This window comes from Bubalus kerabau, chromosome 14 (assembly GCF_029407905.1).
Source record: "Bubalus kerabau isolate K-KA32 ecotype Philippines breed swamp buffalo chromosome 14, PCC_UOA_SB_1v2, whole genome shotgun sequence".
NCBI classification, from domain to species: Eukaryota; Metazoa; Chordata; class Mammalia; order Artiodactyla; family Bovidae; genus Bubalus; species Bubalus kerabau.
This window is the reverse complement of record NC_073637.1, coordinates 48,411,771-48,424,149: the sequence shown is the minus strand read 5'-3', so window position 1 is coordinate 48,424,149 and position 12,379 is coordinate 48,411,771. Positions and strand designations below refer to the sequence as shown.

General features: G+C 43.7%; 1 protein-coding gene and 1 long non-coding RNA gene across 2 annotated transcripts in view; both read right to left on the bottom strand.

Moving 5' to 3' along the window:
- The window catches only part of LOC129626859 (uncharacterized), a 56,144-nt gene extending 44,720 nt beyond the window's left edge, over positions 1-11,424 (bottom strand). Inside the window, exon 1 of the long non-coding RNA XR_008702263.1 lies at positions 4,593-11,424. This is a non-coding gene — a long non-coding RNA (uncharacterized LOC129626859). The remainder of the gene's footprint in view (positions 1-4,592) is intronic.
- Positions 1-12,379, bottom strand: part of EXT1 (exostosin glycosyltransferase 1) — a 316,389-nt gene that overhangs the window by 260,202 nt on the left and 43,808 nt on the right. The window lies entirely within an intron of this gene.

Here is a 12,379-nt window from a genome sequence, read left to right as displayed (position 1 = left end):
AACACACCCAAATGGAAGCTTCTTTCCCAGGTCTAACAGGACAGAACCAGTGAGAACGTGTTGCAACCTTTGAACCTGTAGCTTTCTCTGAATCTCTGAGTCACCTGATTATTCACTCAGCAGCAAGAAGGAAATGAATGGATTTAGTGAAATCCATCTAGCTCCAATGAGGGCTGTGATAAATGCTCCGTGTAACTGATTTACTTACCCCACACCTCCCCTCCCCAACTTACCCAGCCCCTAGTATCCACCCCTTGTACCAGCACATGTGCAGGCAAGTCTAAAAAGGGAGTGTTTGAAAGAGAAGCAGCTGGCCCCAGGTGAAGAAGAAACGTGTGTGATTTGAGCCTGGGTGAGCATCAGCACGTCAATCCTAAAGGAAATCAACCCTGAATATTCATTGGAAGGACTGATGCTGAAGCTCCAATACTTTGGCCACCTGATGCCAAGAGCCGACACACTGGAAAAGACCTCGATGCTGGGAAAGACTGAAGGCAGGAGGAGAAGGGGCAACAGAGGATGAGATGGTTGGATGGCATCACCGACTCAATGGACATGAGTTTGAGCAAACTCTGGGAGATAGTGGAAGACAGAGGAGCCTGGCATGCTACAGTCCATGGGGTCGCAAAGAGTCTGACATTATTGAGCAACTGAACAACAGAGCATCTACCAGGAAGTCGGGAAGGGAGCCTGGAGTGGTCAGTCTGGTCCAAATAAACAGTAAGCTTTCCACAAAGAGAGGATAGGCACCTGACTCAACATTGATGGAATCAGAAAAAAAAAAAAAGAAAGAAAAAAAAAAAAAAAAGAAGAAAGAAAGAAAAGCCAGGACAGGACAGATTATGAAAGAGCTCTACTAGAGAAGAGAGCCTGGAGAAGATGTCTGTGTGAGTTTCCTACCTTGCCTGGGAACAAAGCAACTGGTGGGCTTGGCAGATGTGGCTGGAGAGCTCAGAAGGCTGACTGTGTCAGCCTGGACAAGCACACTGCTCAGATGACAAGTCAGCTATGCCTGGGACCAGAGAGCGCTGGAGGGACAACTTCTGTGGTTGTTTAATCGCTAAGTCGTGTTCAACACTTTGCGACCCCGTGGACTGTGACCCACCAGGCTCCTCTGTCCATGGGATTTCCCAGGCAAGGATACTGGAGTAGAGTGCCATTTCCTTCTCCAGAGGACCTTCCTGACTCAGGGCTGGAGCCCAAGTCTGCTGCATTTGCAGGCCAATTTTACCGCTGAGCCACCAGGGAAGCCCCAGAGGTGCAACCTAGTTTCTTCCAAATGGGGCTTGGGATCTGAAGCAAAAATATCCTCAAGCACACTCTTTTTTCTGACCACAGCACATCTGACCACAGCTACAGGATGGCTTAATGCAGACACGGCAGATAGACTAGTCTATTCCCCGAGTTTATCTCCACTCCAAAGCCCTGCCTTCTCTAAACAACCTCTGTGCTTACACTCCCAATTTGTGCTCCCACTGCAACACCTAACCACCTCCTCCCCAGAGCATTTACCATAGTAATGAGTGTATGTATTTATTTGTATAATCATTTCATGACTGTCTGTTCCCTAGCTGCAGTGTAAGCTCTGCTCACCACTAAACCTTTCAGCACTCAGCTCAATTCCTAAGGCACAGAACAGATGCTCAATAAATACATGATAAATTAATGAATGTGATGAGTCGAATTCACGACTGTTCAACTTCCATTCTTTTGTTCCGTACCTGGGCCATGACAATTAGGCAACCTTCCCACTGAGTACCTAAGAGGGCCAAGTACCCAGGTCGGTGCCCAGAACGTAGAGGAATTCACTGCTCTCTTAAAATATTCTAAAATGATCTGCACCTGAGCAAACCACTGTCTCTACTCAGAATGCTTAGCTGTTTGGGGAGAATGTTCCTTGAAGATAGCACATCTCTCTACACTTCTACATCACACAACCCTCCCCTCTCCCACATACACACAGACATCAATACACACCAGAACATCTAACGTCAGAAGGAAAGATGGAGTTTGGTCATTTTTGCAGCAAGCAAAACTGATGAAAAGGCACCTACCAAATTGAAAGTAGGTGATAAGGAAAAACCTGGTTGCAGCGGGAAGAAATAAGGAGGGAAAACTGGCTGCTGTGCACTAGGTAACTTCCAAATTAACGTTCTAAGGATTGAAAGTAATTTCCCTTATCTTGTTCAGCAGTCAGGCTGCCTACCAGTCAAGAAGAAGTAGCCAATTTTTCAATAAGAAGCTGAAGTATCACCTAAAAGCAGCCCACACTTTGGCAAAAACTGCCAACTTCAGCCATAAACCCACAAACATGCTTCCCTCAACTGCAAGTATGTAATTCTGTAACAACTCTGTAGTCAGACAAAGGGCAGACAAATTAGGAAGCTGGAGTTCTCATTTATCCTTGCATCTCCTCAAATGGAGAGAAAACAATTATCTCACAGAAAGGTTGAAAAGAGGCTGACATCTAAGACTGTTTTGAGCTTATTTTGTGTGAGAATTTATAGAACTGAAATTTCTCTCTGAAGAGGATTATTGTATCTAATTGATACAAAATTCTTTCAACATAAGATAGTCAAAGACCCATAAAAGTCTCCACTGAAAAGTTTTTTGATGTATGTGTTTATAGCAGGATACAGATTATACTGCAAACAAATTCAGATAAATAAATACATAGATAAGTGTATGGACATGGATCAGAATGAATAGAAATAGATACTGATGGGTGGCAGACAAAACTATAAGGTAGCAAATTTATGTGTGTTGGACCAAAGCAAAATTGAATTCAGCTTCCTTCAACCTAACCTTCAGAGTTCCCTTCTCCCCTCCGCTTCTCTATATCTCTACATTTGCTTCTCCCGGACACCACCTCTTTCCTCCAACCCACCAGACTCAAGTTTTCCAGGAAGATCAGATCAAACAATTGACCTTAATATACATAAGAGTGACTCATAAAATGCTGGAAGGATCCTAAACAGAAAAGCACCTCCTTTGGCCTGCCCAAAGCAGGAGTCCCTAAATCTTCTATTTCAGTTCCTTGTTTCAGAGCAAAAAGTCTTTTAAGGACAAAGGAGAGAATTCAGCAGTCCTCAGTACACACTTCTGAGGATGGAGTCATTCCTAGTCACAGGGGATGCTGATGGTACATGGGTCAACTTGGTTAGCTGGGAGCCCTAATTTGATAGAAAACCCTTCCCACTATGCTCCAGTAATAGCTGGCCATATGAGGACCCTGTATAAGATTTGGAAAGTAGAAGTGAAATTCAGTCCATGATTCTCAGAGGGTCAATGGACAGATGGAAGGTGCCTGGTGGGGCCCAGCATGTCCTTGCTTATGCCCTCATACCTTTGTCTTCCCAATCAATTTGCCCTACTGAGTACCACTAGACACTTGACTGCAGACCACAGAGGTGGCAACCACAACAATTTTTAGAGAACTCTCATGGGCTTCCTGGCTATGATCCCTTTTTAAGACCAAGTAGAACCTTCTTTAAATCCTCTGTCTCCCCTGCCATCCCTCAAGGCCTTCACTTCTCTGATATTCAAGAAACGGCCAATTTCTATTTAAAAAAAAAAAAAAAAAACTCCTTCATCCCATAACAGTCACCATGGTTCTGCTTCTTTGCCTGAAACTTATTTGATAAATAAGATAATACAGAAACAAGACCTCAGTCCACAGTCCCCGTGCCTACTACTGATCCTCTTTGAAATCAGTTATAATTTCATGTAACTGGGACACAGGAACCAAAAACTTGTTCATTAGAGAACATGTTTCTATAGCCCCACACACATGACCCATCCAAACACTAGAACCACCCTGAACCCCTGCAGCTCTTCACAAAATATCAGCCTCATCCCTGATGGCTCTCCACCAGTGCCCCAAGACGGCCAAGTTTCCAATATTTTGCAACTCAACAACTCTTAAGCAATAATGCCTAAGTGACTTCCTTCTTACCTAAAAGATAAATCTTTCTCAGATTCCATCTAGTCAACTACCCATAAATTCATTTATCAACATGCCTTAAACCAGTGGTCACAAGTTGGGTTCCTGCAAGCTGATTCTGGCCCACAGGCATGCTGGTTGGGCCCCCTCACCTCCCCCTGCCCCGATTTTTTCAAATGGTTGAACTGGTTTCAATTTTTGAAAATTGGGAGATTTCCTCTAAAATTCCACATTTCCAACTTCTCCTGAAAGACCTGATGACTTTGTCGTTTCCCCCAGCCCCACCTCCGCACCCCTTCTGCCCCAGCCCCACCCTCCTGCAGGGCAACCACCTCAGCTCCCACCCTGTACTCCACTCACAACACGTGCTAGGGCTGGGAGAACATTTGAGATTGCAGCCAGCAACCTCTGTTCTTAAGAAGCCACTACTCAAGGGCCTCGCAGGCTCAAAGAGATTACCTTTATATGATGTTTGAGTTTTCCCAGTTGTTTCACCCTAGGATGTTTCTGAGTTGGTGACCTGTGGTTTTGAGGTGTCTTGGCCGATAAGGGTCATTAACATTTGAGGTTGCTAAAAATGCCTACATTTTCCAGGTCCTAATATAGCACAGCCTTCATGTCAAAGGAGAGGTGATTAACAGGTACATACCTTGTGCAGTTAAGAGGCTGTAGCAACACGTCCAAGAACAAGATGGAACACAACCCAGCTCAGCTGCCCCAGGTAAAAATCACAGCATCAGAGTCCGTGAAGCACACCTGTTATTCTTCACCAAGGAGAACTACTTGATGAAAATACATCTGCTTGTTATTATCAAAAATACTGCCTGGTATCATTTTCTCTTTCTTTACATCATGAGGTGAGAGGAAAAGCAGAAATGGCTACACAGTGGATATTCTCAAGCGAACATGATCTTCAGGCAAGATGCCTGAGCCTGAAAGCAAAGATCAATAGCAGACATACATGGAAACTCCACAAAAAGTCCGTGTCTGCAAACGGCGGCCGGACAACTGGGGGCAGTTACTTCCCTCCTCGCTGCCCTGGCTTCCTCAGCTAAAATCAGTCATTGTAAGAGCACTGTAGTGAGAATGAAATAAACCCTGCCTGCAAAACACTTGGCAGAGGGGCTGGCACGCACATTCAATAGAGGTTCAAATTACTGTTATGTTTTATTATTGTCAACACAGACAATTCATGCCAAAATTAAAAGCACATTCAACCAAAGCTGGGAAGGGGATTCCTTGGGAGCCACGCCAGTGAAAGAGAGACATTTATAAATCAAGAGTCTATAAGCTGGGGGTTGTATGCAATGCAATTTGGAAACTGTTTGTGTTTGGTTCCGTTCAAAAGCAAGCAGCAACTACGTCTCCTAGAAAATGGGCTAATAAAATTCTCCATCTGTGTAGACTTGTGGTGTGGCTCATTAGATACCTAAAACCATTTCATAACCCACAAGGTTCAATACCCCAAGCTTTCTACCCAAATGTTCAAACGTAAAGTAAGATAAATTCCCCATGACGGGCTCAGTTCATCATAGGGTCGGGGGCAGGACTGACTAGGTCTCTGGAGAGTATAAGAAGCTAAAGGAGGCACATGAGGTAAAATACTCATATGTCTAGTTGATCAGCCAAATAACATTAGAAGATTCTAGAAGCACAAGCTGGTTTCTAACAAAAAGTCCAATAAACTGAGTTCTTCATCTACACAGAAAATTTGGAGATCAAATATTTCCATTCTGTCTCTCTCAAGATAAATTAGGAAAAGCAAGGACATTATCCCCACTTTATAGGACAAAAAATCTGAGTAACTAGGTAAAATGAGAAAATGCTTTGATTAGATTTTAAAGTTTCAAAATTCTCAAGTATTTTTACTTTCATAATGGAAAATAACATTCCACAGGAAAATAGAGAAGAAAAAATGACTTATAATGGTTGTTGCTGTTCAGTCACTCAGTCATCTCTCTTTTCAACCCCATGGACTACAGCACACCAGGCCTCCCTGTTCCTCACCATCTCCCAAAGTTTGCCCAAGTTCATGTCTATTGCATCAGTGATGCTATCCACAGCCTCATCCTCTGACGCCTTCTTCTCCTTCTGCCCTCAAACTTTCCCAGTATTGGGGACTCTTCCAATGAGTCCAGTGAAAAGATTCCTGAAAGTCTCTTGGACAGCAAGGAGATCAAACCAGTCAATCTTAACGGAAATCAACCCTGAGTAGTCACTGGAAGGACTGATGCTGGAGCTGAAGCTCCAGTATTTTGGTCATCTGACGCGAATAGCCGACTCATTGGAAAATGACTTATAATGGTAGAGTTTTATTTTTTTAAGAAAAAATTCATTAAAACAACAAGAAAAACAATTCTCAGGTAGCACTCATTCATTTTTAGAGGTTACTCCAATACTTTGGTCACCTGACAAAAGTGCCAACTCATTAGAAAAGACCCTGATGCTGGGAAAGGTAGAAGGCAGGAGGAGAAGGGGACAACAGAGGATGAGATGGTTGGATGGCATCACTGACTCAATGGACGAGAGTTTGAGCAAGCTCCAGGAGACGGTAAAGGACAGGGAATCTGGTGTGCTGCGGTCCATGGGGTCACAAAGAGTTGGACATGACTGAGGGAGTGAACAACCACAAAGAGACATTTACACGCTTCCGTTGACTTTTTTTTTTTTTTCCAGCTTCCTGGTCATGATAGTCTCTACTTCTCCACAATCCTTCCGCAGTTGGCATGGGTGCCAGGAAAAGACCATTTGGGATCTGCTCAACTATTCCACTGCAGGTCATTCAATGCCTTGTGCAATATTTAGGCAGCGGGCCAGTATGTGTCAAGTCCTGACTGGCCTACAGTTCCAGCGATAAACTGTATCCGCGGGAGAGAGGCAGACTTGCAGACACAAACTCCCAACACAGAACGAGTCATGCTTTACAAAAGGCTCCCTCAAGGGCTCAGGAAGCAGAGGAGGAACTGACCCGGTCAGCATCACCTGGGGCATGATCTCAAAACTCAACAAGTCTACATGAATCAACAGAATGTTACCAGCTGAGGGAGAAGGAGGGGATTCTCCGGGCATTCAAAACAGAAAAAAATAGCATGTTGCCAGCCTAGGGATGTGAGCCATTCATGAGTAACAGAAATAAGGGTGACCTGGGAAGAATGATTTGGACCAATTTAGAAAGAATCATGCCTCAGAGTGTGATTTTTTTGTTGTTGTTTTTGTCTCTTTGTTTTTTTGTCTGAGGCAGGTACAGAAAGCTTTAAACAAGAAGCTGGTAAAATTGGACCAGTGTTTTCAGGAAGAGAAGTTCTATATGTGGATTGAGGAAAGCAAGGAAACTGTATACTAGACTATTGTCAAAAATAAGTATGTATGGGCTTTGCTGGCATCTCAGAGGTAAAGAATTCGCCTGCCAATGCAGAAGAACACAGGTTTGATCTCCGGGAAGATCCCACGTGCCAAGAAGCAACTAAGCCCGTGCGCCACAGCCACTGAGCCTTGCTCTAGAGCCTGGAAGCCCCAGCTACTGAGTCCACTGCTGAACTACTGATGCCCAGGCCCTAGAGCCTGTCCTCTGCAGCAAGAGAGACCGCCGCAGTAAGAAGCCCAAGCACCACAACTAGAGAGTGGCCCCAGTCACCACAATTAAGAGAAAATCCCATGCAGAAATGAAGACCCAGGACAACCACAAATAAATTATTTAAAAAAATAAGAATGTACAATTCATGCTGCTTGCCATTTTTCTGTTACCTATCTATCCCCTCCACACTCAATCACCCCCATAGCTATCACTAGGTTATTATAATTTCATAAACTCAAAATAATATGGAAGCCTAGCTTTCTGGAACATTAAAGGTACATGCAAATATGCAAAACAGAAGCAGAAAATGTCTCATACCTATCTGAAAGGAAAAAACCACTGCTAACATTTGACCAATGATAGCTTCTAAAGAGTTTTGTTTCTGTTTCTTTTTAACTTGAGCTACTTTTAAAACTTGCCATCACTGACAAGCACAGATTAAGTAGAAATTTTTTTCTTTGAAACGACAAAAGATGGTAGAGATTGAGCAACTGGCAGTTATAGTAAAAAAAGAAAAAAAAAATCAAGTTCCCTTTTAAAACAAAGAAGTGCTTATATGCTTAGTAACTATGGCACTAATCAAGGCAATCACACATCATTCAAAATTATCACAAACCCCTATTTTCCACTGCAGTTCATCTAGGGCTTTTTGTATGAAAGGTGTACACCTCAACAAGGCTTGCCATGATGTTCAATGAAAGCAGCTACTTAGTTATTTTCCTGCCTCTCCACGGAAGTGGATGAGGCATGTTCCCAAGCTTTTGCTGAAGCGCTAATCGCACCATCACAGTTGAAAGTTTCACGGAGCTGAAACACAGCAATTGCTGTGACGGCCAGGTTCACCACATTTGCCGATGGTCCCATCACAGGCAGATGTTTTGCTCTTCTGGGTCTTAAAAACAAACTGCTTGACCTCTCTGAGGGAACACAGAGGACTCTACTCAACCAGGACAGACCAGATACCCTCTTACAAATAACCCTGCAGAATTTGCTACAAATTCTGGCCTTCAGCTTCCAACCGACCCTCCCCTGTGAGACCACAAGCCCAATTCAGGAGACTTTTTTGCTGTAGGTTTTATTGAACTATTTGCTTCTCAGCTCTTATGTTACTATTACTGTGTTACTCCTATTACACGGAGACAAAAAGCATACATTTAATAAGACCAAGTGACATGCTTTTAAATATGATTGTAAATGCCCCTCCAAATGAAAGCTTTGAAAAGGCTTGCAGTTCCCCCGGAATCAAAGAATACCACTCCACAGACTCTGTAGAGTGGACACAAGCAACTACAAGGCGACAATGAACAGACCAGAGAGACCAGGACCACCACGATTTCACAGTTGCGTCCCTTCTCAATTTCTTCTCCAGCTTCAAGTCAGAACATTTTTAAGGGTTTGAATTCACAGTCTTCCCCAAATGAATCTAAGGATCTGGTACATGTTATAAAACTGCCTACTGTGTTAAGGCATTGGGGTGGGAGTGGGGAATGGGGGGGGTGGGAGAAGAACCCTGACATTTGAACTTACACCTTGCAAATTTGCTAAAGAAAGGCTGGATTTTGCAAACCAAGCACCACCAAAGATAAGTGTTTAAGAATTCTAGCATATCTGTGTATAGACAAAATTGGGAAGATAACATTTGGTGGGTGGGCATTTTTAAATACTCCTCTTGTCCCAATTCTTTCAACTGGATGGTGGAGTTACAGAAAGAGGCTGAAGTCCTTGCGCTAAATATCCACCTGACCTTGGACATGTGACTAAAATCTCTGTGGGTCCCAGATGTCACACTGGGAAAAAAGCAAAGTCCATGAGAGAAGGTGAGAAGAAACTGGACTAAAAGATTCTAAAGACAACTGTAGGTCTACATCTGGTTCTAATAAGGTTACCAGCCTGAAATGTCCTAAAAGTTCTTCTTCACCACACTTGTTTGAAAATTAGATAATTTTATGGATGTGCTAATCACCTACTTGCAGATGGAGCTGAACTTTCTGAAAAAGTTTTAAAACTAAAACCTAACATCCTAGATGCTTTGCCAGCTAACATTCGTTAGATAAATGTCTGTTCATAAGTGATACACCCACGTGGGGAAATTGTAGCTGGCATCTCTAAGTCTCCAGTAGGTCGTTATGCAACATGGTCATGATAATCCTCTCCCTCCATGTAAAGATCTTGAGACATCTCCTTCTTCCGTGACTCTGGGTGTAGTCAGACAACTTGCTTGAACCCAAAGAACGCAGTGGAAATGATACTATGAGACTTTCAAGCCTAAACTGTGAGAAGCTTGCAGTTTCCACTCATTGTCCTCTTGGGACATTGTAGCCATGTGGACCAGTCTGGGGTTTTCTTTCCTCCTGGAGTGTGTTAAAATCCCACCAGCACAGTCTGGTTCTCAGCAAGTGTTCATGAGATGGCAATTCTGACTTAAGACATAGCTTGGACTAGATGAAAGAAGCGAGGAAAAAGAGAGAACGAGAGGACTTCCCTGGTGGTCCAGTGGTTGAAAATCCACCTGCCAATGGAGGGGACATGGGTTTGACACCTGGTCCAGAATGATCCCACCTGCCTTGGAGCAACTAAGCCCCTGTGCCACAACTCTTGATGTGCACGTGCTGCTGAGCCTGTGCTCCACAAGAGAAGCCACCACACTGAGAAGCCCCCACGCGCCGAAACTAGAGAAAAGCCAGAGTGCAGCAACCAAGACCCAGCACAGCCAAAGTATATAAATAAATCAACCTGGGGAGAAAAAAAAAAAAAACTATAATGAACATTTTTTAAAAAAGACAGCAAGAGAGAAGCCAAACCAGCAGAATGGAAGGAAACTCTCCAGAGCTCACTGGCTGTTTCCTGCCCAATAAACTGTCCAGTGTGGACCCAGCACATCAATGAGCCTAGCTTTAAACTAAACGCTGGGGACTTCCCTGGTGGGCCAATGGCTGACTCCATGTTCCCTATGCAGGGCACCTGGGTTCGATCCTTGGTCAGGGAACTAGATAATGCATGCTGCAACTAAGACCCGATGCAGCAAAATAAATAAATAAATATTAGGGAAAAAAAATTAAACTAAACTGTGCACATCATAGCTAAGAAAAGTGGATAGAGACAAAGGGGCTTCATCCTAGACCAAAGCAGTAGTTAGATCAATACTAACTGGAAATTACGGACATTATCCTCCCCCAATTACTAAAATTGCAAAACAACTATCCTGAGATCTTATCTCAGCAGGGTTAAGGCCAGTTACATGCTGGTTGGTTTTCAGAAATTGCACATTAAATCAGAGACCTTATCTTGACACAGGCTGCTTCTGCTAAACTCTCTCTTAGCTTGCTAACATTTGTGTTGATCCATGATTCATGAGCCCCATGCTGTAAGCATTTCAGGGCTGGATCAACTGAGTGACGACAATGAAAGGCAAGTAAATCACTGATTTCTTCAGTGTGGAAGGTGAGCGTAAATCTCCAGCTACAAGAAGCCACCACTGAGGCCTGTTTTTAGAACATTTTCTGGAACAACAGTGACTATACCTCTCTGACTGCTGGAGCTGCCTCCCACCCCTTGCATTCCCATCTTTACAAACACTCTCTCATTTCATCTTCATAGAGATTTTCATGGAGAAACCATTTTCATTTTGGAGCTAAGCAAATGAGTTCAGCAAGGTTGCATGAGGCTAGACCCCAGGTCTGGCTGACTCCAAAGTCTGGATTCTTAAATAATGTGGTCAGTGCCTGTTACTGGCAAAAGAAAGCTAAAAAATGTAGATACATTTCTGAAATCATACCTGTCTTGAAGAAAGATCATACTGGATTTTAATCACATGTTAAATGGTCTCGTTAAAGTGGTAACACTAAAGATAAACAGAAATTGGCACTGATAAACTTGCATAAGTTTATCATACAGATAAACATACAGATAAACCTGTATCTGAAAAAAAAAATATTGCCTCCTTATAATCAGCAGGATGTATTCCAAAAATATGTCATTCCAAGTGCGTGTGCCTGAAAAACAACAGACACTGCTTAGAAAATAATTTTTAAAATCATCTTGAATGATAAACATTTTTCATATTCCATGGACAAGAAACAGATTTGTCCCAAAGAAGAGCAATTTGCATTACTGCTATCACTGTTACCGTTTTGCTGTTGTTATTCGTTCAGTCCAAGCCAAAACTGCAAGAATCCTTGCAGCTTCCAAGTCCTGCCCTCTTGGAACCCTGTTGGCACGTAAACACAGCCAAGCTAGCCTGCTGGGAAGGAATACCCCGCAGATGCACCCCACCTCCCCCAGTACTGTATCCGGCTCATAGCAAGTATCCATCAAACGGCAATTCTTTACTGAGAGAAGGGCTTTCCAGGTGGCTAAGTGGTAATGAATCTGCCTGCCAATGCAGGAGATGCAAGAGACTCGGGTTCGACCCCTGGGTCGGGAACATCCCCTGGAGTAGGACATGGGAACCTACTCCAGTATCCTGCCTGGAAAAAGCCATGGACAGAGGAGCCTGAAGGGCTACAGTCCAGGGCCTGCAGGGAGTCAGACACAATGGAGTGACTGAGTAGACAGCAGACTGACAGAAACCTAGCTTGCAGTCGGTGGAAGTACACACAGTGAGACGCAACCAGAGAGAATGAGAGAGGGTGCTCGAGAAGGACGCAATTAAGCCATGGAGATCTTCCCGCTTGCCCACGACTTGTCTCTGTAGCTGAGGTGAACTTCCCATGTCTGACACTTCACACAAAGTGAGACAACAACCCATCAGCATTTTGAGCCTAAGGTTTCTTCGAACGGAACAAGAGGGAAGTTTCACACTTGTGACAGACAGTGTCAGTCCCCAGTAGCTGCCCGCCAGTGTGACTGCCAGCCCAGTTCCC